The sequence below is a fragment of the Dasypus novemcinctus genome, chromosome X, assembly GCF_030445035.2.
Source record: "Dasypus novemcinctus isolate mDasNov1 chromosome X, mDasNov1.1.hap2, whole genome shotgun sequence".
Lineage (NCBI taxonomy): Eukaryota > Metazoa > Chordata > Mammalia > Cingulata > Dasypodidae > Dasypus > Dasypus novemcinctus.
This window is the reverse complement of record NC_080704.1, coordinates 167,945,361-167,972,027: the sequence shown is the minus strand read 5'-3', so window position 1 is coordinate 167,972,027 and position 26,667 is coordinate 167,945,361. Positions and strand designations below refer to the sequence as shown.

Here is a 26,667-nt window from a genome sequence, read left to right as displayed (position 1 = left end):
AGTGGTCAGAGTCAGGTATGTAAGAACTGAGAACAAAATTGTCTTATTTGCATTCTTTTCTGTAGATGAATGGGTTCCAGTGTGTTTCTGAGTCAGGCCCTAGATGCATGGCTGTATATATGTTGCATGAAAAGCTGATGAAGTTTTAAAATTGAAGAAGCTGAGAGGCTTGGTGACTGCATGGTAATTCCTCCAGTGAATTCCACTAGGGGCATGGATATACTTGGAATAGAAATCTTACAAACCTTATATCAAAATGTCCAGTGAATATTAATGAGGGCCTCCAGAGGAGGTCTATAAATAACAGTAATGTGAAGGGGTTAGAGCAGGGGTTCTTTACAAGGAATCTGTGAGCTTGAATTGAAATTCAAAAAACATTATTTTTGTGGGAACGTGTTGGTGCAGGTGTGATATATTTATTAACTAATATATAGTATGGAGTGGACTTAGTAAGGGGTTCATGCTTTTCACTTGCAAATGGGTCCATGGAGCAAAAAAGGTGAAGAACTCCAGGGTTAGAGTGCGGTTTAGCAGGATGGCATGAGTTTCAAAGTTGCAAAGCTTTTTCTTATTTTACATGAGTATAAAAATATGTGGAATCATGAATAGGCTCCAGTTAAGATAGCTACAGAGGAAATGGCATCCTCTTAGGAAAACCACATTTCTATGAACTTTCATGAAGATTTTGAATATGTAGGGGATGTAGGACTTTAACAATGAATGAGGTTCATGGAGGACCCATTGGAAAGTTGTTTGGTTTGTTTTGGGGACAGGGTGTCTTGTATCATTGACAGAGATACAGAGTAGCATGAAGAAAAGAGTAATAGGAATTTGTGTACTCTGCTATGACCTTGACTTGACCTAAATACTGACTCCACCAGTTAAAAGTGCTATAATTGTTATTAACCTAAGTTGATTTCCTTATTTGTAAAATGGTGTTATTTTAGTTTTCAGGGAAAAATATACCAGAATGGATTGGCTTTTATAATCAGAATTTATTAGGTTGAAAGCTTACAATTCTATGGCTGTGAAAAGGTCCATATCAAGGTTTCATTATACAATGCTTTTCTCCTCTAGGCCCAGTTGCTGGTAATCCTGGATTCCTCTCATGTGGCAGGGCACAATGGCAGCATCTGCTTTAGTTTTTCTATTGTTGTTGGGTGTAGTAGTGTAAAAGAGCTATGTTTGATAAATTTTAATTGTATAATGAATAAATAGTGATAGTAATTGTAATGGATGTAATTGTGATAAACCATGTGGATGTGTCTAGTTGAGGCATTTCATTGAGGAGAGATTTGTTACAATCTCAGTCTTTAACTTAAAAGGTTAATGCTATTATAGCATCTCAAGGAATTTAAAGTCTCCGTCTCTGCCTTTTCCTCTCAGCATCATTACCTCTAGCTTCAGGCTGTTCCATCTGACTTTCTCTCTCCCATGTTTCTGGATTTCAACCTCTGGAGGCTTCTCCTGTCTATGCAACTTTTTTTCCTAACTGTGGCTTTTTATTCCTCCACTTATAAATGACTCCTATGAGAGGATTAAGACCCACCCTGAGTCATGCCCTTTTAAAGTGACCTAATCTAAAGGAAACTTCCTTAACTGAATCTAATCAAGAGGTCCCATCTATAAGAGGTTTACATGCCCAGGAATGGATTAGCTCTAAGAGCATTATCTTCTGGGATCTATCTACCTTAAAACTGTCAAAGGGATTATAATACAAGCAGTTCATGGGTTTATTGCAAAGAGTAATGAATTAATGCATGTTTGCTATTTAACACATAGTAAATGCTAAAAAGTCATATGTTATTATTGTTATAAGGATTGGTTTCTATGAGGAGAAGATCGAGGATAAAAGAAATACGGAGTCTAGGGGCATTATAACTCTGCTATAAATTAGAATTTGAAGCCTTGGGATCCTGGCCTCTGTGGTCCAGTGTGAGGTGCTCAGCCCAGCATTTTGAAACACGGGGATGGCCATCATCCCATTTGCTTCATTGGTGCTAGCATGCCAGGGCTCAGGCCTTCAATAGTGGTGACAGTGAAGTGGAAAAGGAGAAGAAAGTTTAGAGTGATTCTTCTGCCCACTTTCCACCATTTTGCTACAGAGAGAAAAGTCCTATCTAGGTGAAGACTTAGGAACTATGAGGAAAGATTAATTAATCAATGCTTGAAATATGTCCTATTATTATTATTATGTGCTTATGGCTATATAGAATGGTTTTCCTCACAAGAATTCACTATGGTTCTAAGCCATGGATGTGAACAACTATTGAGAGCTATTGTGTGTTGATGCATTTCCGAGGGAAATAGTGCCAAAACCTAGTTCTGCCAGGCTCGGGAACTGGAGTCCTTCAGTTCAAAGAACATTGATTGTCATGTGGGATCTAAGCCCCCTCTTGATTTAGAGGTGGAGTGTACATCACCATCCCAGGGTCCACGAGATGGAGGAATAAAATATGGATTAGAGTTGATTTACTGGTATTCTATTATAGAACTATCGTGACTCTAGCAATTAAAGAAACCATATCATTGCTGTGGAGACAGTGGCCACAGTAGTTGCTGAGGGTACCGAGAGGGAAGAAGAGATGTGGGGTCATTTTTGGGACTTGGAGTTATCCTAAATGATATTGCAGGGACAGATGCTGGACATTATATATCCTACCATAACCCACTGAATGTACTGGGGGATTTGCAATGCAAATTATAATCCATGCGGTGCAGCAGTGCTCCCAAACGTATTCACCAAATGCAATGAATGTGCCACAATGATATACAGAGAGAGAGAGAGAGAGAGAGAGAGAGAGAGAGAGAGAGAGAGCATGGGCTTGCCAACATCTTGACTTTGGGCTTCTAGACTCTAAAAGTGAGTCAATAAATTCTTGTTTAAGACAAAACAAAACAAAACAAAAGCAAACATTGGTTGAATAATTGTGGTGTGCCTAAGTGGTCCTGTTAGATCTTAGGAAGTAGAACTTATTCACCTTTATCTCCTTTCCTGACAACCCTAGGCTCTTGCAAGAATCTTACGATTGAACAAATATGTCTAGTAAGAATAAAAAGCCTCAAATCTACTAAGTTTGAAAGATACTACCAGTTTAGAATGAGATCAAATAGGGTAGAAAACCCTCCCTCCAAAGTAAGGTTTGACCTGTGACCTAAACTCCTAAACTCTTAAATTTTTTTAAATTTCTCTCCCTTCCCCGCCCCCCCATTTCTGCTCTCTATATCCATTTGCTGTGAGTTCTTCTGTGTCCACTTTCATTCTTGTCAGCGGCATTGGGAATCTGTGTCTCTTTTTGTTGCGTCATCTTGCTGCTTTAGCTCTCCATGTGTGCGGCACCACTCCTGGGCAGTCTGCACTTTTTTCATGGGGGGCGGCTCTCCTTGCAGGAGCGCACTCCTTTTGCATGGGGCTTCCCCACACAGGGGACACCCCTGCATGGCACAGCACTCCTTGTGTGCATCATCACTGCACATGGGCCAGCTCACCACATGGGTCAAGAAGCCCTGGGTTTGAACCCTGTGCCTCCCATATGGTAGGCGGATGCTCTATCAATTGAGCCAAATCTGCTTCCCCAAACTCCTAAACTCTTGGGCTAATCTACCCCCTCCCTTTCCCCTACCAGATGTACTTTTTCTTTCTTTCTAGTTACTAAATATAGTAAAGATGGAGAAACATATGGAGGGAAATATTAATAGCTAACACTCATTTTGTTTAACTTTGTGTTATGCTTTTTATACACAAAACTCATTTAATTCATTCAATAATACTATGAGGTAGGTTGCTATTATTCCTATTTTGTAGATGAAGACTTGGGCCTTAGAAAGGTTAAGTAATTAATCCAGCATCCACAGCTAGTATGTGATAGAAGTAGAATATAAAGCCCAGGCAGTCTTTCTCTTAACCACTTACATCATACTGGTTTCCAGGTGTCATTTTTAACAAAATTTAATATTTTGACATAATCATTTCAGATCTTAAAAAAATTACAGAATACAATTGTAGTCCCTTCACCATCTACTCCTTCCCAATCTTTCTCCTCCCATCTTTCCCAAAGGTAACCACAGCCCTGAATTTGGTGTTTATCTATTCTTTGCACTTTTCTACAATATTCCTACACATGTATTTTTGTATGAACACTACACAGAAGTATTTTTACATATTTTAATACATTTTACTCTTAAAATGTTTGTGAGATATAGCCTTGTTGATAAATAGAGCTGAGTTTGTTAATTTTCATTACTTTAGAGTATATTCTCATGTTTATGGACATTAAGGTAGTTACATTGTTTTTCCCACTTCTTCACCTCCCCTGTGACTTCTTAATTTCTTCCATTAGAGACAGAGTATATTTCCCCACCCAGTTAATGTTAGGTTTGGCCATATGACTTGCTTTAGCTAATGGAGTATTAGCCTGCACATGACAATAGAGAGGGCTGGAAATGTGTTTCTGCTTGGGCCTACCCTCTTGCACTTCTGCCATTGCCATGGGTAAAAAAAGCCCCAGCTAGTCCGTGTGTTTAAGGATAATAAGCAGCACATAGAGCAAATCTGAACCAAATTTGTGACCTGAAGCCAAGACCAGTTTAGCCCAGCTGTGATTATGATAGCCTCCCCAGGCAATCCACAGACACATGACCAAGAATAAAAATATTCTTAAGTCACTGGATATTGGGATGGTTGTTTTATTTGAGGTATAGCTGATTGCATCAAAACTTATGTTTGTTTCCATAAGGGGAATTGCTGAATCATAAAGAGTATGCACATTTTCAACTTTACTAGGAACATAGCTAGTTTTCTCGGCAAAGTAGTTATTTTGGAATGTTTCTCCACTGTTCATCAATATTCAGTATTTTCAGAATTTTACTTGTCTTTTTTTAAAGGTTTATTTTATTTCTTTATCTCTTCCCACCCCCTCATTGTTTGTACTTGCTGTGTCTATTCATCAGCTTTGTTTCTTTAGGAGGCACTGTGAACCCAACCTGGGACGTCCAATGTGGGAGGGATGCACCTAATTGCTTAAGCCACCTCTGTCCCCTGCTTTGTTGTATCTCTTGTTATGTGTTTCCTCTTATGTCTCTTGTTACGGTATCTTGTTGTGTGAGCTTGCCGTGCCTGCCTGTCATGGCAGCTCACCATCCCACTTGTCCTCTTTAGGAGGCACAAGGAACCTCTGCTCAATGGTTTATTGTGTCTCTCATTGTATTTTTCTTGTGTCCCTTGTTGTGTCATCTTGTTGTATCAGCTTGCCACATCTGCCCATCATGCCAGGTTGCTGTCTTCTTTATGAGGCACCAGGAACTGAACCACAGACTTCCCATGTGGTAGGTTGGAACCCAATCACTTGAGCCACATCTGCTTCCCTTGTTTGTCTCTCTGACAGGTATGAAATGATGTCTCATTTTAATTTGCATTGTCATGATCACGAATGAGGTTTAACATCTTTTCATGTTTATTGACAATTTGGGTTTCATTGTGTGCATATTGCTGGTTACTATCCTTTGCCAAGTTCTCTATTTATTTTACAAGATTTCTAATGTTCTTATTTTCATGTAAATTTACTGTTGTTTCATGTCTCTCATTGATCATAATTTTTAAAAGATTTATTCATTTATTCCCCCCCCTCATTGTTTGCACTGGCTGTCTGCTCAACTTCTTTTTAGGAGGTACCAGGAACCAAACCCTGGGCCTCCCATGAGGGAGGGGGGTCCCTAATCACTTCAGCCACCTCTCCTTCCTATTTGTTGTGTCTCTCTCATTGTGTTTCCTCCCTGTGTCTCTTGGTTGCATCATTTCACTGCATCATCTTGTTGTGTCAGCTTGCTGTCTTGCTCATCATCTTTAGGAGGCACTAGAAACCAAACCCAGGACCTCCCATGTGGTAGATGAGAGCCTTGTTGCTTGAGCCACATCTGCTTCCCTATAAATTATTTTTATTCAGTGTAATTGCTTTGTTTCTCTCTTTGAATACCCAAACATACTTCATTTAAAGTCTTTTTAAATTTAGAGTCAGCATAACTTTTCTGTAAAAAGCCAGATAGTCAATATTTTAGACTTTGTGGGCCAGGTGGTCTCTATTACTACTATTCAACTCTGCCTTAGTAACACAAAAGAGCAGAAGTGGGCAATAAGTACATGAATGGGCAGAGATATGTTCCAATAAAACTTTAGTTACAAAAACCCATATGAGGCTGTATTTAGCACAAGAGCAACTGGAGTAACTAATCTATTAATAAAATTCCTATTTGGATGTTTGATTTTGTTGATCATCCTTAGCAATAAATGTCTTTGTGTATTTTGGATTTTGGTTTCTCCTAATCATTTCTACTTTTCTTCCTTCTCCCATTTCAGCTATTGCCTCTACCCACTCACTGAGGCCTCCAGGCCAGAGTCAGATATTTTGTGAAGTTTTTTCCTAAAATTTCACTTTGATGAATTAGGTAATACACCTTTTCCCTATACTGTTCCATTATGCTATATATAATTCTGCCATTGAATACATTTTCCTCTATATTTTTGTCGGAGGAGGAGCAAGGGAGAGCATTGAACATGTCTCCTAGTATGTTTTTAATTCTTTGGGAAAAGCGTCTGTATCTTATTTCTGTATGCCTAGTGACTAGCAAAATATTTGCAGGACCCCTTAGCACATTTTCATTATGCGTTTTAGAGGGAGGTAGATTTAAAGGAAACAATAAAATTGAATCAAAATACTCGATTTAAAATATTTCTCATTTTCCAGTAATATATATTGCTAACTCTGAAGAACCTTAAAAGATATTTATGTGATGCTTGCTTTCTTACTATTTAATTAATGAGTTAAATTGGAATGAGTTCTTACTATAAGGAATATTGACAGACTCATTTTTAAAAAGTTAATAGAGATAAGACTGTTTTAGTATAATAACAATGATTATAATTAATAATTATACATACGTCTCATCTAAAGATAATTGGAATCTGTTTATTTGACAATACTTTTTACACATGAAAAACATTAAAGTGACTGAAAAGTTAGAAGTCTCAGAAGAGTTTCAAATTAAGTGACTAACACTGGGGACATAATTGAGAGACTATTGGGGGGGGAGTTTATTTCAAAGAAATGCTTTTCTAATGAATGTCCTATTATATTGTAGTTAATTTTTATTTTCTGACCTAACAAATTATCAAAGGCTTGCTTGTATGCAGTTCGTTATATATTTGGTTCATAGCTGTAATTGCTTATAATATGTATTCTTTCTTTGTTTAACTCTAGCATTGTGCAGTGGACCTTACCTATAAGTGATTTTTCACATCAAAATTTCTATTTTGGTAAAAATATCACACTTCTCATTCTCTTTATCAGTTATTAACTTTTCAATTAAAAGTGACACTTTTATTTTACATATTGTGATCATAGGTTGAAGAGCTTGTGCAAAATTTAAGAACCCATTTCACAAAAATTTTTAAATGGCACCTTTCTAGGGTTTAAGATATCCCCCTAAGGTTGAAGAGCTTGTGCAAAATTTAAGAACCCATTTCACAAAAATTTTTAAATGGCACCTTTCTAGGGTTTAAGATATCCCCCTATTTTGTCATTTCATTTGAGGCTGGTCTTTTCATCTTTCTATTTATTGTAGTCAACACATATAAGGTATGCATGTGATTTGTGTATATCTGAGTAAAGGGGTAAAATGTAGAGTATCTTTGTGCAATTCTTTTCCATGCTTGAATAATCTCAGATTTCAGAAGGCCAATTTGATGTTGTACTCATTTTTTTACTCTAGGGGGCAGGATAAAATAAGAAATGATAACGCCTTACCTACTCTCAGTTTATATTTAACGTAATTATCAAAGCCAGAGGGAAATGATGGATTTTATGAAGCCAACCAGAATTTCATTGTGTGGATTATATGCTTCCGAGATGTCTCTTTAAACGTGAGAGACAGGGTGTCCATTCGGAACTGAATCTATAGATTCGTAGCTGCTTTCCTACCCTGTTCTATTGTTCTCATCTGTAATCCTGTGATGTTTCTGCTTTCCTACCCTGTTCTATTGTTCTCATGTGTAATCCTGTGATTTTAACACAGATAATGTGGTTCCTGTAAAGTGCTTGTTAACAGTTACCCATTTTTCAAATGGATCATTCCTTATGTGTGCCCATGTACTTATGGACATGCAGGATCACACATATACGTATGCAGACAGAAGGACAAGACATTGATGGCACACCATCATGATGATATACTTAAGGAGGTGATATACTAAAACAGTGTTAACAGAAGCTACTACTTATTGAGGATTTACTTAATGATAGGCACTATGCTAGGTACGTTTACATATTAATTCTCTTTTAACTTTATGATACAATCCCGTTTTTACAGAAAAGGAAATTGACTGTTAGTAATTTTCCCAATAACTGCCAGTTAGCACCTGGCTAATTTGGTGGATTAAAAAATGTATGTTCTTTTCATTATTGTTAACCTGTATATTTATACCCTATATGACAAATATTTTGTGCAAAAACAATTAAGTACAGGTTAGCAAGAGATTTGAAAATCCCATCTGTGTATCTCTTTTTCTGCACAAGTTTTTTTAAAGACTCTGTTTTTGTTTGAGCAGAATATTTTTGCCACTTCAGTATTTGATATGTACTTGCTAGAAACCCCATCTCCAGACTAATGGATTTTAAGAGGCTACCTTGCCCAACTCCTAAAGCAGTTCTGGCACCATACCACAGGCTCTTGGGTTCAATATATAAGTTCTGATTGCACAGGCTTGAATTAGTTGAGTCATCATATTAGAACGAGACGGAAAAAGTGTTTTTTGGCTGAAGAACCAAAGAATTAATATTTGGCTATCATTAGTCTATGATCAGCTCATTACAGATCCCGCTTTATCTGTTTCACAGAGGAGTCCTATAGACATCTGAAAGGATGAGCACTTGGAGTTATTTTTATTAAAAAGAAAAAAAGAATCCCTTCATTTTTACTTCCACATTACCCATAGACTACATACATACTCTAGAAAAAAATGATAATGGGAGCAGAATAGATTAAATTAGGAATTAAGATTGCTAAATGATGATTGCAAATCTGAAGAACATGTGAGTTAAACTATAAATTGACTGGTAATGATACATACTGCAAAATACATATCTGTGCTTAGAATTATTGTATATCCTCACAGGGCCCACTGGATGGAATGGGGGAGAGTATGGGCCATGATGTGGACCATTGACTATGAGGTGCAGAGGTGCCCAACGATGTACTTACCAAATCCAATGGATGTGTCATGATGATGGGAACGAGTGTTGCTGGGGGGTGGGGTTGAATGGGACCTCACATATATATTTTTAATGTAATATTATTACAAAGTCAATTTTTAAAAAAATTAATAAAAAAAAAATTGTTAGACCTGGTATGGACCATAAAGTTCACTTACTCCAACTCTGCTTTTACAGATCTGGAAATTGACCTGGAAAAGGCATTAAAATTGCCAATAAGAGTGCAATATTAGCACACAGATAAGAGTAAACATTATCATGGCATCATTCCCTAAGAGGCCCTGCTTTCATGAGCTGGTCAATCCAGCCCCCAAATGTGGATTGTAGTGATCAGTTAAGATCCTAGTGGCCCAAATATATATGTAGCAAGAATTTTTGAAGGGACACTAACTTAGATTTTATAAGGAACGATTAATTGACTATAAGGAATTTTTCAGGAATTAGTTTATGATTTTTCTGTGAATGAGAAGTGCTGAAACCCTGAAGATATGGCACTCTTCTTTGCTCCTTTGGATTTATCAGATTCTTTATTCAGGTATTGCTTATCATTCTTTTTTGATCCCCTCCCTTGGGGTCTTATTGGCTAGCCTAGAACCATCTCTTTCTTGTAATAGAGCCTTACTTATTAAGTGCAGGGGATTCTTGGTCTCTTGTATCTGGAATTGTTTAAAGTTCAAATTTTTAAATAACAACTCTATCAATTGATTCTAAGAAGACCGTTTTCCTTTAAATTGGATCTGTAAGATGCCTTCTCATTACCCAGGAAATCCCTTATCTCTCTATTTGCATGTATCTGCACATTTCTTTGCCTCTGGGTGCTCCTTCTAACAGTAGTGAATTCTCCCTGCTGAGGCGGTTGTTAGGAGAATAGTGGGAAGGCTATATTCCTTTCATTTTGGTGGGAAGAATAACATCTAGAATGATATCTAATCTACTAAAGGATCCCCTACTGGAAAGAGACATCTAGGACTTTCTATTAAATACAATTTTGTTTCTTCTGACTGTAGTAACCTGAAATTTACTATTATAACCATTTCCAGTTCATCTAATAAACATAGGATTTGGACCATTCTTAATAACTATGAAGTTTATTTTTAGCATAAGCTGATTAAATTAAAGAATTCAGATGGGAACTCCTTTGTATTTTCACTACATAATCACCCAGACCACTTGTTTGTACACTCATATTCTCTTCCTTCTGTCCAAGTATAATAGAAGACGCACCATTGTTTCTATTAAAGGCCGCTTTCTCTACTTAAACCCTTGTATTAGTCAACCCAAGGGGTGCTGATGCAAAGTAGAAGAAATCTGTGGGCATTTATAAAGGGTATTTTTAAAAATCTTTAAATTAATTTATTGAAGTGTATCACTCATACATAGACAAACATAAGCAATAAGTGTATCAAAATAGTTGTGAACTTACAAAACAAATATATATAACATTATACAGGACTTTCATAACTCACCCTACCACCAATAACTTTCATTGTTGTTAAATCTTTTTAATTTATGATTAAAGAGCATCATCAAAATATTACTACTAACGAAAGTATTTTCCCCCAACCAACCCTATTATTATTATCTTTATATCATTTATATATGAACATACATAAACAATTATGTATGTAGTAAAATTTGTGAACTTACAAAGTAAACATGCATACCATCACACAGGGGTCCCATATATCAATTCTTCACCGCACCTTGCATTGTTGTTAGACGTTTGTTACAAATTATGAAAGAATATTGTCAAAATCTTACTACTAATCATGGTCCTTATCTTACACCAAGTGTGCTTTTCTCCCATCCACCCTATTGTTATATTATTTATGACAAAAGTGGTAAACCTATAAGACAATCATGTACATGTGCAGAATTCCCAAACAATACCCTTCTATCAACACACCACATTGTGGTGGAACATTTGCTGCAGCTAAGATAATATAATCTGATTGTTACCATGTCCACAGTGCATATTTGCCTCACATTTTCCATACTGCCTCATTATCAACACAGTACATCTTTCTCATAGATGCAAGAATATAATATTACTGCTAACCACAGTCCATAGGTCAGTCCAGCTGTATTTTTCCCATGCTTCTCCACATTCCCAACACCCTGCAATAGTGATAAACAGTTGCTCTAGCTCACAAAGGACACTCATATATCTGTACCATCAACCACAATTCTCATGCACCTCTTGGTTTACTGTGCTATTCAGTTCCCAGTTTATTATCTGGCATTCTGTCAATTGGCATTTATATACATAGACTACCATTTTCATCCGCATACCCATTTATAAACTAGCTATTACTCACTATGTGTTACCATCCACTCTACAAATATCCACACTTTACAGTAAAGCTAATTAAAACTACTACATACATTAAACATCAGTAGTCCATCTCAGTCCTCCTTTTACATCCTTTAAGAATCCACCACCTACCACCAGGTCTTGAAGATATTCTTATACAATTTCTTCTAGAAGTTGTATGTTTTTTTATTTTATTTTTAGTTTTTTTATCCATTTTGAGTTAATTTTTGGATAAGGTGTGAGATAGAGTTCCTCTTTCCTTCTTTCGACTATGGGTATCCAATTCTTTCAGCACCATTTGTTGAATGGACTGTTCTGCCCGAGCTGTGTGGGTTTGACAGGCTAGTAAAAAATCATTTGACCATACATGTGAAGGTCTGTTTCTGAACCAAATATTTGGTTCCATTGTTCTATGTGTCTGTCTTTATGCCAGTACCATGCTGTTTTTGCCATTATAGCTAGGTAAAATGTTTGAAAGTCTTGATATGAGGTCCTTTTTATGATGTTTGTGGTTATTCAGGATCCCTTACCCTTCCAAATAAATTTGATGATCATGTTTTCAATTCTTTTTTTAATGCTGGTGGAATTTTTATCAGGATTGCATTGAATCTACATGTGAATGTGAGTAGAACTGACATCTTAATGATATTTAGTCTTCCAATCCATGAGCATGGAATGATCTTCCAGCTATTTAGGCCTTTTTAAATTTCTTTTAATATTAAGTTACAGTTTCTGAATACAAGTGCGTTACATCGTTGGTTAAGTTTTTCCTATTTGAGTTTTACCTGTCATATTTTATTTTCACCACTCTTTTGACACTTTTAGATTCTTTTATTGATATAATATTCATTTCTAGACTCTATTCCAGGTCTCTTTCTCCTGTCTTTTCTTTTCAGGCCCTATCACACCCTTTATTATTTCCTGAAAATCTGGTCTCTTGCTTAGAAATTCTTTCAGTTTCTGTTTATCTGTGAATGTTCTAATCTCACTCTCATTTTTGAAAGACAGTCTTGCTGGATATAAGAGTCTTGGCTGGAAGTTTTTCTCTTGTGGTATCTTAAATATATCAGACCACTGTCTTCTTGCCCCCATGGTTTCTGGTGAGAAATCAGCACTTAATGTTACTGGGTATCCCTTATATGTTATGCATTGCTTTTCTTTCACTGTTCTCAGAATTCTCTCTTTGCCTTTGGCATTTGACATTCTGATGAGTATGTGTCTCGGAGTTTGTCTATTTGGATTTTTTCGGATGGGAGTATGTTGTGCTTTTTGGTCATGGATATCTATGCCCTTCAATAGGGTTGGAAAATTGTCCACCATTATTTCTTCAAGTATTCCTTGTGCCCTTTTCCCCTTCTCTTCTCCTTCTGGGATACCCAAGACACATGTATTTGCATGCTTTATGCTGTCATTTAGTTCCCTGAGGCCTTGTTCAATTTTTTCCATTCTTTTCTTCATCTGTTCTTTTGTATGTTCACTTTCAGAGGTCACTTTCTCAATCTCACCAATCCTTTCTTCTGTCTCCTCAAATCTGCTATTATGTGATTTCAATATTTTTTTCATTTCATTTTTTGCACCTTTCATTTCTATAAGATCTGATATTTTTCTTTGTTTGCGTTCAAATTCTTCTTTGTGCTCATCTAGTGTCTTCTTAATATACTTAATCTCTTTAGCCATCTCATTGAATTTATTTAGGAGATTTGTTCGAACGTCTATGATTAGTTGTCTTAACTCCTTTATGTCTTCTGGAGGCTTATCTTGTTCCTTTAACTGGGCCATATCTTCCTGTTTCTTGGTATGGATGAAAATTTTTGGTTGGTGTCTTGGCATCTGGATTCCTAAAGTATTTATTCTGGGTGCAGTTTTTCTCTTTAGTTTAGGGCTTCCTGCTCTTTCTCCCTTTTTGTTTGTGCAGGAGGAGTCACGGTTGTAATTGATGCTATCAGCTGTGGAGGCTCAAGCTGCCTTCATTGGGCTAGGGACCAATGAAACTTCTCCCAACTTTCTCCTTTGCCAGGGGGGGTAGGGACAGAGTCACAGCTGTGTGGAATAATCCAAATCATACAGGCCTAGAATGTAGTTGCCCCAGAGAGACTGATGAACCTTCATGCCCCTTTCTCCCCTGCCTGGGTCAGGGATGGAGCTGCAGCTATGGGCAGCAGTCTGTGCAGTTTGGATCCAAGATGACTGCAGTTGCCCTGGTAAACTTCCGATTTTCAGTCTATGACAGCCAAAGGTACCTGCAGTTACCTGGATCAGCTGGTGCAGGACCCACCAGTCTCCTCCCTGCCAGAGGCGAGGCTGGAGCCTAGTCTAGGGCTGCAGGCTGATATGGGTGAAAGAAACCAGTTCCTACTGTCACTGTGATTTCTGGTCCTGGCTTCCCCTCAGGCTCGGGGTGGAGTCAAAATGGCGGCCACTGTCTTCTTTCTGACTTGGGCAGATTCACACCCCAGTTGTTCCCAGGGTTCTTTCTCTGCCAGTTGAGTCTACTAATCAGTAGCCTAAATCAGCAGCCAACCGTCTCTTTATCCCATGTTTTTGGGAAATGAAGCTTCCAATTCCAGCCCCAGAATAGCTCCTGGGTGGCTCATGCCTCCAGAGTAGGATAATCACTGGCCTCCATGGCTTGGCCGGTAATTTCCCAGAAAGGCTTGTGCAGGTTCCTGCAGCTTCCTCCCTGCTGGAGGTGGCACTGGGGCCTAGGCTAGAGCTGCAATCTGATCTGGATGGAAAGAAGCCAGTCCCCACCAGCACTATGATTTTCAGTTTGCCCCACTTCCCCTCGTGCCAGGCTCAGAGTTAAGATGGCAGCTCCTGGCCTCTTTTTGACTTGGACAGGCTTAAATTTTAGCTGTTCTCAGGATTATACTTTAGCCTCTGAATTTACTCCTCAGTAGGTTTAGTTAGTGCCCAACCATCTCTTCTTTCACAATTTTTGGGAGGTGGAGCTCTCAATTATAGCCTCGGAACAGCTCCCGAGGCAGCTTGTGCCTCCAGTGGAGGATGGGCACCGGCCTCCAGTTCCGGGAGAGCTGTACTTAGGAATCTTCTCTGCAGGTGGGCAGTCTCCTTCCATTCCTTCAGTGGTGTTGCAGGATGCTCTTCTGGCCTCCTGGAGCCACAACAAAGGTGCTTCACTCAGATCCAGAAAGCTCTGGGTGTTTACTAATTGCCCTGTATCAGGAGCTGAATGTAGGAGCTCCTTACTCCACCACCATCTTGCTGGTTGTCCCTATAAAGAGTATTTTTTGGGGGTAGAAGCTTACTATCACAAAGCCATAAAGCATAAGTTACTTCCCTTACCAAAGTCTCTTACCACCTGGTGGAGCACGATGACTGCCGGTTCCTGAGGGTTCAGGCTTCCTCTTCCTCCTAAAGCTCTGTGGCCCCAGCTCCTTCTGTTCTCAGCTGTAGGCTAGTATAAGTCTTATGTCTCTCCTCGTGGCTGATTTCTTTCTGGGTTCAGCTGTTTTGTTCTCTTCACAAGGTCAGCTGTTGACTATCAGGCTCATCTCTTCCTGGGTCCACAGGATCCTGTCTGATGAGCTGTCTCTCTTCCTCTGTGTTCTCCTCTATGCCATTTTATGTGTGAGTGTCCGTGCACCAAGGGGGCATTGACGCAACTATTGTTGTGGGCAAATCAAAGCCCTAATATTAATTTAATCAAGTAAAAATGAAATCTCTGAATTTAATACAGTCAAAGGGTATCACTAGCCCAGAGGAACAGACCAATTTACAAATGTAATCAGTGTTTCTTTTTGGAGTTCATCAATAATACCAAACAGCCACAACCTTGTATCCCATTCCGTATAAGATTTATATAAGATTTATAGACCTCATTGAATCCCTTTCCCTGGTATCATCAGTTTCTCATTGTCTGTTGGATTGTTCTCAGCAGCAAATGCTCTTATAACTCCCATTTTAAATTTAACATTTTCTTCATCTCTTGCTCCTAAGTTCTTATCTTCATAGCAAGATTTACATGGCCTTTCTCCATATTAACCATTATATCTTTAACTGATACCCATTTTGGCTTGTATCCACACCACTTCACTGAAACTACTCTTGTCAACGTCACCAACAACCTTCATGGTAACATACAATAAATAATGCTCAATCTCAACTCACTCAACCAGTAAATGATATTCAACAGAATTGGTCAAGCCCTCTGGAAAATTCCTCTCTGCAGTTCTGGTAACACCCGACCCAGGATTTACTTCTACCACATTGGCCACTGTTTCTCAGTCTCCTTTATAGACTCTTAACCCTTTTTACGATTTTTAAATTTTCAGGTACCCCAAGGCTTCATCCTTGGCCCCTTTTTAAAAAATAACATTTTGTTAGTGCAATTGTAAGTTTATAGAGAAATTATGCCTAATATACAGTATTCCATATTCCACCAACATAGTTTTCCCTATTATTAACACTCTGTGTTAGTGTAGTATCTTTGTTACAATTGATGAAACAATATAATTTTACTATTAACTATATTCCATAGTCTATAGGGCTCATTGTTGGTGTTATACAGTTCTATGGTTTTTGAAAAAGAATTTATATTCTGGTAGCATATATACCCCTTTTAACCACATGCACATATATAATTTTGTGCTGTTCATTACATTCACACGGTTGTGCTACAGTTACCTCCATCCATTACCAAAAATTTTTCATCACCCCAAATAGAACATTTGAATGAATTTAGCATTAACTCCCCACTCACTACCTTAACCCTGGTCCGTGGTAGCCTATATTCTAGTTTCTGACTCTATAAATCTGCTTATTCTAATTACTTAATATCAAGAAGATCTTACAGTATTAGTCCTTTTGTGTCTAGCTTATTTCACTTAACATGAGGTCTTCAAGGTGTATCCAAGTTGTACCATGCATCAGAACTTCATTTTTACAGCTGAATTATATTCCCTTCTTTGTATATACCACATCTACCACATGGGAGGTCCACGGTTCAAACCCCAGGCCTCCTTGACCCGTGTGGAGCTGGCCCACGCGCAGTGCTGATGCGTGCGAGGAGTGCTGTGCCACGCAGGGGTGTCCCCTGCGTAGGGGAACCCCACGCGTGAGGAGTGTGTCCCATAAGGAGAGCCACCCAGCACAAAACAAAGTGCGACCTGCCCAGGAATGGCACTGCACACTCGGAGAGCTGACACAACAAGATGACGCAACAAAAAGAAACACAGATTCCCGTGCCGCTGATGACAACAGAAGCAGACAAAGAAGACGCAGCAAATAGACACAGAGAACAGACAACCGGGTTGGGGAGGGAAGGGGAGAGAAATAAATAAATAAACAAACATTTGGGTTGCTTCCACCTTTTGACAATTGTGAATAATTCTGTGATGAACATCTTCATGCAAATATCTGTTCAAGTCTATACTTTGAATTCTTTCGGGTATATACCCAATTCTATTGCTAGGTCATACAGCAATTCTATACTTAGCTTTCTGAGGAAATGCTAAACTACTTTCCGTGGTGGCTGCAACATTTTACAATCTCTGCACTATTTTACAGTCCCATCAACAATATATGAGGACTCCTATTAATCTACATCCTTTTCTACACTTGTTATTTTCCATTTTTTTCATAGTAGCCCTTTTAGTGGTTGTGAAGTGGTATCTCATTGTGAGTTTGCTTTTCATTTCCCTAATAGCTAATGATGAACGTCTTTTCATGCGCTTATTGGCAGTGTGTAGAATATCAATTCTTGCAGCCTCCCCTGGTTTCTTTAAACAGTTCTCTTGAAGCTGGCCCATGGCCTCATTTGGCCCTGTGTTAACTGTAGAAAGTATTGCATCTACTCTTCCATAGGGAGAAGAGGAAGTAAGGTCTCACTGGAAATACTATACAACCCAAAAAGCCAATTACTCTGCCTCCCATACTGCGTGTACTCACCAGGAGAGAGGTAAGGTGTCTGCTGCCAAGTCTTAGCTGATTGCTTTGAAATGATTCATATCCAGCTTTGGGCTTTACTCACTAATACACTGTAAAAGTACTATCTGGGGTAAAGAAAGAATTCATATCAATTTGTGGGGAGAGGTTTGATAAAGGGAAGTCTCCCTCGTTGCAATACATCTAGGGTCTCAAGAACCTGGAGAAATAATGATAGAAGTATTGTTAATTAAAGCCATATAACTGAAAAACAAATGAAGTATCATTCACTTGTATGGATGCCATGGCATGATGGATAAGAATTTGGGTTCTGGAATTCAGCAGACCTAGATGCAGGTATAGATTTAGGTACATTAAATTGTCATTAAAGTACATGTTCCAGATTTTCTAACCTATTCCATATGTATAGGTCAGGACTAAGTTTACATTCAGAATAAATTCTGTGAGGAATAGAGTCAACTAAAATGTTTTGGAGGAAAATGGTTTTAAATTTTGCCTCCTCACAGGCTTTTATTTCAGTCACAATTCATAGAAATAATCACTAAGAGAGTGAAAGCATTAGATCAGTGGTTCTCACATATGGCTGCACATTAAAATTTTCTGGGAAACTTTTAAAATACCCATATCAGGTCCCCACCCCTAAAAGAATAAAATCAGAATATCTGATATTTTTTAGAGCTTCTCAGATGTTTCTAATGCACAAGGTTGTGACACACACTAGATTAGATAAACGCATTTGTAATATTGTGGTTTTTGTAGCACAGAGAGTCTCAGTGATGAGCACCAGGGTCACTACATTGCACAACTCCAGAGAACAACATTCACAACTTCATCCATGTGCTTGGCACCTACTGGAGTTGTGCAGTGGACAACATGTGTGACAATAAATGGCAACAATAATGAAGACGCTCTAGAAAATTGCAAAGAGGTAAAACCACCGAAGTTACTCAAACACCCACTGAAGCCCAGTGGTTCTCTTAATTATAAATCTCTTCTATGAACATTTACATATAGATGCCATCATGGTATTGAAAAGTTGGGCTTGGAAGAATTAAACAAATAATACAATAAAAGCTGAGCTGAGAAAAGAGCTGAATCTGCTGATTACAATTACTGACTGAGTTTAAGGCTGGATTGAAGAGAAAGACACACACCTTGGAAGAACATTTTCTGGTAATTTTCCTATAATTCAAGGATCAGACTTTTCTGTAATGGGTCAGACAGTCAATATTTTAGGGTTTGTGGGTCCCGTAATGATTGTATCACATACTTTTCTTTTTTTAAAATATATTTTTATATTGACTTAAGATAAATAGATCATACAAAATGTTGCCTTAAAATAAATGAGGATCCCATATACCCCCACTCCCCATACCCCCAAACTCCTCCCACATCACCAAGTTCTTTCATCATTGTGGCACATTCATTGCATTTGATGAATACATTTTGGAGCACTGCTGCTCTGCATGGATTATAGTTTACATTGCAGTTTACACTCTCTCCTAGTCCATTCAGTGGGTTATGGCAGTATATAAGATATCCGTATCTATCCCTGCAATATCATTCAGTACAACTCCAAGTTCTGAAAATGCCCCCATATCACATTGTGACAACATTTTGATTTTAAAAGCCATTCATATCTTGTGGGCTGTGCAAAACCAGACCATGTGGACTGTTTTTGGTTGACTTTGTAAGGATAAAGAACAATCTTAGAAACAGCAATGTAGAAAGAATGAATTTCCTAGAAAGGAAGAAATATTCAGATTAGAATTGGATTTCTTCTCTGTAACACTGGAGCTGGAAAATTCTTAAAGAGCATCTATTGACTACTGATCAAAAAGTACCACAATTATCCTTCTTATTGTGTTGTGTAGAAAAAGAAAAATGTAGCGAGGTATATACAAATAAAAAATTATCCAATTGTATTAAAACAGGTAATGGGTAAAACAAACCCTGCTCTCTATGTATGTTGTGAAGAAAATTACTGAAACATCAGTGTTTAGGAGGAGTCACTATGACTTTTCTCTGACTATGCCCGTCACACACAAGGAGTCCACTGACTCAAGGGGCCATGCCCACCTGAAGCTAGTGGCCAGGAGTCAGCTGCTGACCCTTCCTGTGCCACCACTTTCTGATAGAAAACTGGAATCAAAGAATTTTCGTTAAAACCTGACCTTTCAGAACATTGTGAAGACATGTTTGTCAAGGTAAGAGAAGAAAACATATTTAATGGTTTATTAGCTTGGTTTATAACTTTTAAATATTTAGACATATGGTATTATGGATATCCATCTTTATTCTTGCCCTGGGCCCCAAATATGTGAAATGTAGACATGATCATAACCCACGAATCTTTCTGTAGTCAAGATATCAATAATACAATAGTGTTAAACAAAGGTATTAGGGATTATATGAGAATTTAGTTTCCTAGTTGCTATGACAAAATACCACACAATGGATTGCATTAAACAAAGGGAATTTATTGGCTCACATTTTCGGAGACTAGAAGGCTTGCTTCCTCCCAGGGTTGGTAGCATTCTGGCAGTCTGACAGCCCTTGGTTACCATGGCTTTCCTGTCACATGGTAGTGTCCTCTTCTTTCTCTTTCATGTTTCCTCTGACTTCTAGCTTCCCCCGTGTAGCCTTCTTTCCCATACCTGAATTTCTTTGCTTATAAGGACTTAAACTGTATTGGATTAAGGGACACTGTCACTCAGTTTGGCCACACCTTAACTAATAATAACATCTTCAAAGGTCCTATTTACAAATAGGCCGACCACAGGAGTGGGATTTTACATGTTTTATTCTGGGGTGCATAATTCAACCTACCACTTGATTTAAATAGGTTTCATTACTGCAGGTCTTCTCAGAACCTTTACTATATTAAATCTCTAAGAGAAGGGTATATTATATAGAATACATTTTTGTGGCACTCCTATTATCACCTTTTATTTTTTATTTTATTTTTTTAAAGATTATTTATTTTTCTCCCCTTCCCCCCCCCAACCCGGTTGTCTGTTTTCTGTGTCTATTTGCTGCGTCGTCTTTGTCCGCTTCTGTTGTTGTCAGCGGCACGGGAATCTGTGTTTCTTTTGGTTGCATCATCTTGTGTCAGCTCTCCGTGTATGCAGCGTCATTCCTGGGCAGGCTGCACTTTCTTTCGCGCTGGGTGCCTCTCCCTATGGGGCATACTCCTTGCACGTGGGGCTCCCCTAAGCAGGGGACACCCCTGCATGGCAGAGCACTTCTTGCGCACATCAGTACTGTGCATGGGCCAGCTGCACACGGGTCAAGGAGGCCCGGGGTTTGAACACGGACCTCCCATGTGGTAGACGGACGCCCTAACCACCGGGCCAAGTACACCACCCCTGTTATCACCTTTTAAAACAGATTTTGCACGCCTATCTGGTAAATACTCTCTAGTCATTTTTGAAGTGAATATATCAATATAGCCCTCTGGTAGATATATTACCATGACACTCTTGTTCTCTCTCTTTATTAAATAGATAACTAGGGAAGCGGACTTGGCTCAGTGGTTAGGGCATCTGTCTACCACATGGGAGGTCCATGGTTCAGAACCCGGGCCTCCTTGACCCGTGTGGAACTGGCCCATGCACAGTGCTGATGCGCTCAAGAAGTGCCATGCCACACAGGGGTGTCCCCCGCATAAGGGGTGGGGGGGCGTAAGGAAAGCCACCCAGCGTGAAAGAAAGCTCAGCCTGTCTAAGAATGGCGCCACACACACTGAGAGCTGACACAACAAGATGACGCAACAAAAAGAAACACAGATTCCCGGTACTGCTGATAAGGATAGAAGTGGTCACAGAAGAACACGCAGTGAATGGACACAGAGAGCAGACAACTGGGGGCTGGGGAGAGGGAAGGGAAGAGAAATAAATTTTTAAAAGATCTTTAAAAAATAAATAGATAACTAAGTACCTTATAATATTAATTATCGTTTTTAGCACACCCAGTTGTTTGGAAACTATTCTGTAGGCATTTCCTATTCTTCTTATGCATATAATATGGTTTGGTGAATTCTGAATATTGCCACCTTGATGACTCCTTGTCGAATAGTACTTGTGCATTCTTTTTGCTAGTAGATTTTTGAGATTTTAAGTTTGTCTTTGCCTTCCGCCACATTACCCTCCTGCAGTTGTCACCATGACTGTATTAAATGGACAATGCTTTTTCAAGACACTGAACAACACTTTTCCTTTCCTTAGGTCAAGCATGTACTAGCTGACAGTTTAATCCAGAGACACTATAATTCTTTGAATTCAGAGCTTGGATACTTTTGAAAGAAAACATACATGTTTTCTATCATCTTGGTAAAAAGACAGAATTTAAAAGAAAATCTCATACTACAAGTATTTTCTCTCTTTTGCTGAATGCTGTCAAGTTATGAAACATACATGAATATTTTGATAACTGAGTTAGATGTTTTCAAGGACTCAGAAGATAGAATTGAGAGATTGCACACTTAATAGGCACTGATTGACAAAGTTTCACCAGTAAGTGAATACTGACACTTTTGTGGTCAGTATTTCAGACTCTGAATGCAAAATTCCAAATAATATGGAATCATAGAATCTCCAGAAACAGCCTGTATTAGTCAGATCTACCTGAAGTATGCTGAAGGAACAAGTGACCTCAAAATCTTAGTGACTTGAAACAACAAAAATCTTAATCTTACTCACAATAAAAACCTTTCAAGGATTGGCTCAAGAGTTCTGTCCTCCCTCTAAAACCCAGGCGGTTGGAACAACCACCATCTAGAATATTACTAAGTGTGTGGCAAAGGGAAAAGAGAAGATAATGGCTCTCAACGTTTCCAGTCTGCCCAGAAGCCCGAAGTTTAGCATCTTTGCTCACATTTCACAGGTCAAAGCAAGTTACTTATCCACACTTAACTTCAAATGGGTAAAGAAGTGCAGTCAGTCTGTACTCAGGAGAACCATGATTTTATGAAGAGCTCTACCATAAAAACTTTTGAAAGGTCATCCAAGCGCAACATGAAAATACTCTGTTTGTGCTATGACTAATTTGTACACACATATACTCAGGAGTCCTATATTCATAAAGTATCACTATATACATAGGGTTACTATCAGTAGAAAAATAATTGACCTATAAGCAGGGTCTAAAATCTGAGTGATCAGTCCAATATATAATTGTATTCTTATTATTTTGGGCTGACTATTCTGCACGTTCTTAACAGAGTTTATGTGCATGTAATTTTCTGAATTAAATAAAATTTAGATTATTTTTTGTTTAACACAAAGGGTCTTTATTGTAGAAAGAGAAAGAGGAAGACCTCATCATCAAATATCCTTTGAGTAATTTTGTATGATATACCAAGAGCTATGGTAATGACCAAATCTTTGAGGATAAGAAAGTAGAGTGAAATTAAGGATAAGAAAAGAATGCTTGGAACATATTTCTAGTCATTATAAATTAGAAATTTGCATATTTAAAAGATTATGTGATTCAAGATGAATTTAGTTCTATTTTATTTTTATTGCATTGGACTTCAGCATTCAAGATATACTGCATGATGCACTTCAAGATTACACAAGAATATAAAATTAAATATTTTAACAATATTATGCTCTAATGTGGAAATTAGTTGACATATAATTAAAAGTTTCTTTCATTAATCAGGTTTAATTTCTTAAAGGTAGAAAGGTAGATTTAATGATGTATATAGGATAAAACCCTAATTTCTCATAATTTAAAGCCTAATTCTTCTCAAGATATTTTTTAGAGAATCTCAAACTCTATTATTAGGAACACTTAGGGAATAATTTTCATTTGAGACAGTCCTATGGCATCCTCTCTCTTGATGAGTTATCAAAAATCCAGAGATCAGCTTTCCAATCTTTTCAGTTTTTAGTTCTGCAGGAAACATCTGATAACTTCTTTTCAAATTACTATTACCAATTAAAATGCTTACTCTTAAGCTCTTGAGTCACATTGAGTGGAATAATGAGAAAAGCCAAGGAAAACTGACTTTAATTAAACATATACAATATAGGGGATTTTTTAAATCAATAGAATTTGAATTGTGTGTGTGTATTGTGTTTTTTCTTTTTCTTTTTGAAATTACAGTAATGTAAAAATCAGTTACTTCCAGCCAATTTGAGATTGTTTAATATTCATTTAAATGAACCAGAAACAAAGTTGCTAAAGGCAGAACAATGATGTTCAATGTGGGGTGCATAATTTTTAAGTCCATATTTGGACCTCTTCAGCTTCATCTCTCCTGTTTCTAGACTGTAAATAGTATTGGGTTCATAGTACCTATTGACAGAGAGAAAGAAGGAGGTACGTACTCTGTGTCTATTCTTGGAAGTGCTATGATCCTAAGCTGATCCTGGCCCTGCAAGTCCCTGAAAATCATACCCAGCTACTCTTTGATATTCAATTCAAGAATTCTCAAGCTTTGCCTCTTTTTAAAACATAAATCACCAAATTCTGTGCACTCTCATTTTGTGACACGATGCCTAATATTTAAACAATCTTAAAATATTGTTGTGTCATTTTTTTGGTTCAAACCAACTTATCATGAGTATTTATCTCCATTTTAGAAGTGAAAAAAACAAGAATCAAAGGCATTTAATAGTTTGTCCAAGGAGAATTAAGATTTGAACCAAAGTATCTCTTCTTTCAAGACATTTAGTTTTTCACTGTACCATGCTGCCTTCCTAAAAATAAAAGAGCAATATATAGAGAGAGAATCATTGTTTCCAGAAGCTCTAAACTCTTTAAGAGAAGATTCTCAGTAATCCTCCTCTCCTAACACATGATATAGCAAGAATTCTTCTATCCACTTAACAGCTAGAAAAAGTAAGGCTCAGAGATTGGACTGTTATTACCATGTTAGCAAGAGTAGTTGTTGCATTGGTTTATGTTAATGAAGTTAATGAAATTCATTTTTTACAACTTCAAAAATTGTTTATTAGTCATACTGATGTGGGCTATGGGTGGAAGGCTCTTTGTCTCTTCAGAGATAACTAAGTTGTTTGACTTGTGGGTGTGGAACGGTAAGAGACTGCAGTCCTGCCCTTAGGGACGGTGACAGCAGGCTCCAGTCCCAGGAAATGTTTAACAAAGCAAGGGCTATAAACTTTAAGTATTTAGGGGAAATGCAAAAACCAAGGCTTATCTAAAATGTCTGGAGTCCTTGCTAAAAGCTTACCTAAGATGTGAAAGAGATATATGCTAATTGAAGCCTATTGAGAACTGAAACAAAGGGACCATTTGGCCTTTCCTCTCTGTATAAAAGACGTTTGAAAATCTGGTTCAGGGCTCGGGATTCAAACAGAAAGCTCCCGAGTCCAGCCGGCCGTCAATAAACCATTTTTCCTTCTCGAAATCATTCCTGAGTCCTGGCCTCTCTATACTCGAATAATTGAATCTCTCTTAAATTCCACAACAATACCATGATTTGGAACAAGTATTCTCTAAAGCTCATTTGTTTTTGTGGTCTAAACACCTACACTGATAATCCCTTAAAAAGATTTTGTTTGCCTCTTTGGTATTGCTAAGCACACTTCTTTTCCAAAAGCCCAGAATTTCACTGAAGAACATAATTAGTGGAATGAAGAAAATATACTCAATAATTCAAAATTTATTCAGACTATTTTCTCTGGAATGGTGACACTGGCTATTACCTTGATTATTTTTTTCCTTTAAATTGAACGTTAAAAACACAAGGCATGCTTGTTATTCCACTTCTAAACATTTTGGCAAAATATAGCAGTTCAGATAATGAAAACAGCACTTTATTAATGTGATATTAGTTGATCTAGCTTAACTCTTTTTCCTTTTGTGCTTCAGAACTAATAGAACTGAATTGTTAAATGAATATGTTTAAAGTGTTCCTGCTGACCAAGTACCCCACCAAATAAAACAGAGGATTAGACACCTCGCTGTTCACACCCCTCATGCACTAACACCTTACTCCATTAGGCAATAGCCACATTCTGACTGATTGGTTGAATATAGCCTGTGACCAACTGACCAAATAGAGCAACTGAAGCCCTGATTATGAAGCATATGCCTCTGATTCTGGCTTTCACAGGAAGTGTTGTTTCAGAGACAGAACTCTTAGCAAGTCGAAGAATATACCCACAAGGCAGTAATAGAAATGATGGCAGTTGGTTATTTTGCATATCTTTTTTTCCTCTCATCTTTCTTTTCACAGGTTGTTAAGGACTCTATGCTGTCTGTAGCACTGGTTGTGTTCTCTCTGTGTGCCTACTGCATCTTTATCTGGCAACATCGGCTTTGCTGGGAATAGAACTGAGGACCAGATAGTATTCTAGGGGTCTCGAAGACAATCTCAGTGAGGGACTGGAGCATACACCAATGGTGGAGGATGTGCACCTATATAAGTAAGGAATTTTTAAAATTATATTTAGTAAATCCTATTTACAGTAGCTTAAACAAATAGCAGGTATTCTCACAAGTAAGAAGCTTGGAGGTAAGCAACTTTTGGCATTGATTTCTTAGTATATAGGTGTCAGTATGCTAGGAGGTATCTCTCAATGTCTGTTGACCTTCCCTTCATTGTTGCAAGATAGCTCCAGGCTTGTATATGCATTCAACACCAAACTAAGGTGACTAGTGGTAGTGTCTGCCACTTCTAAAGAGTCCCCCAGCAGACTTCTACTTCATCTCTCTTCCAGGAATGTGTCACATGACCACTCTCAGCTGTAAGGGAGGTATTTGCATTTTTAACCTCTGTGATGAAAACAGAGGGTTGGGAGAAAATGTTGGGTTACCCAACCAGGACCTTTACCTTGTTTTCTGACTGCTAAACATTTTTTAATATCCTTACTCCATTTGATGACTTTCCTCCCTCCCCACGGTGGAACTCCAGAAACAAATTTTCAGCATCCCTTACAGTTAGGTCTCAGTCATATGAGCTAGACACACTGTGTGAGGCTCTAGTTTTGAAGTTAGGTCCTTGAGGATGGTAGCTCCATGTGAAATCCATTTCGTTAGCAAGGGTCGAGGCAGAGGCATCTGAATTGGGGGACACTGGTGACTGCAAAGTTTAGTTCCTGGTACAATAGTGGATTTGGATGGAGAGAGCAGAAACAATGGTGATGCTTCCTTTAGTGTTCATTGGGGCATCAGCAGTGGCCATGGTTCTTTCAACAATATAGCTTTACA

The 26,667-nt window shown here is 38.0% G+C and overlaps 1 long non-coding RNA gene across 2 annotated transcripts in view; it reads left to right on the top strand.

Annotated features, from left to right (window-relative positions):
* LOC139438085 (uncharacterized) overlaps positions 1-26,667 on the top strand; it is a 131,405-nt gene that overhangs the window by 17,182 nt on the left and 87,556 nt on the right. Inside the window, exon 1 of one of the 2 annotated variants that reach the window (XR_011647973.1) lies at positions 25,702-25,883. The exons of the other annotated variant lie outside the window; for it this stretch is intronic. This is a non-coding gene — a long non-coding RNA (uncharacterized lncRNA). Of the gene's footprint in view, positions 1-25,701; positions 25,884-26,667 lie in introns of those variants that run through there. 2 annotated transcript variants of the gene reach the window in all.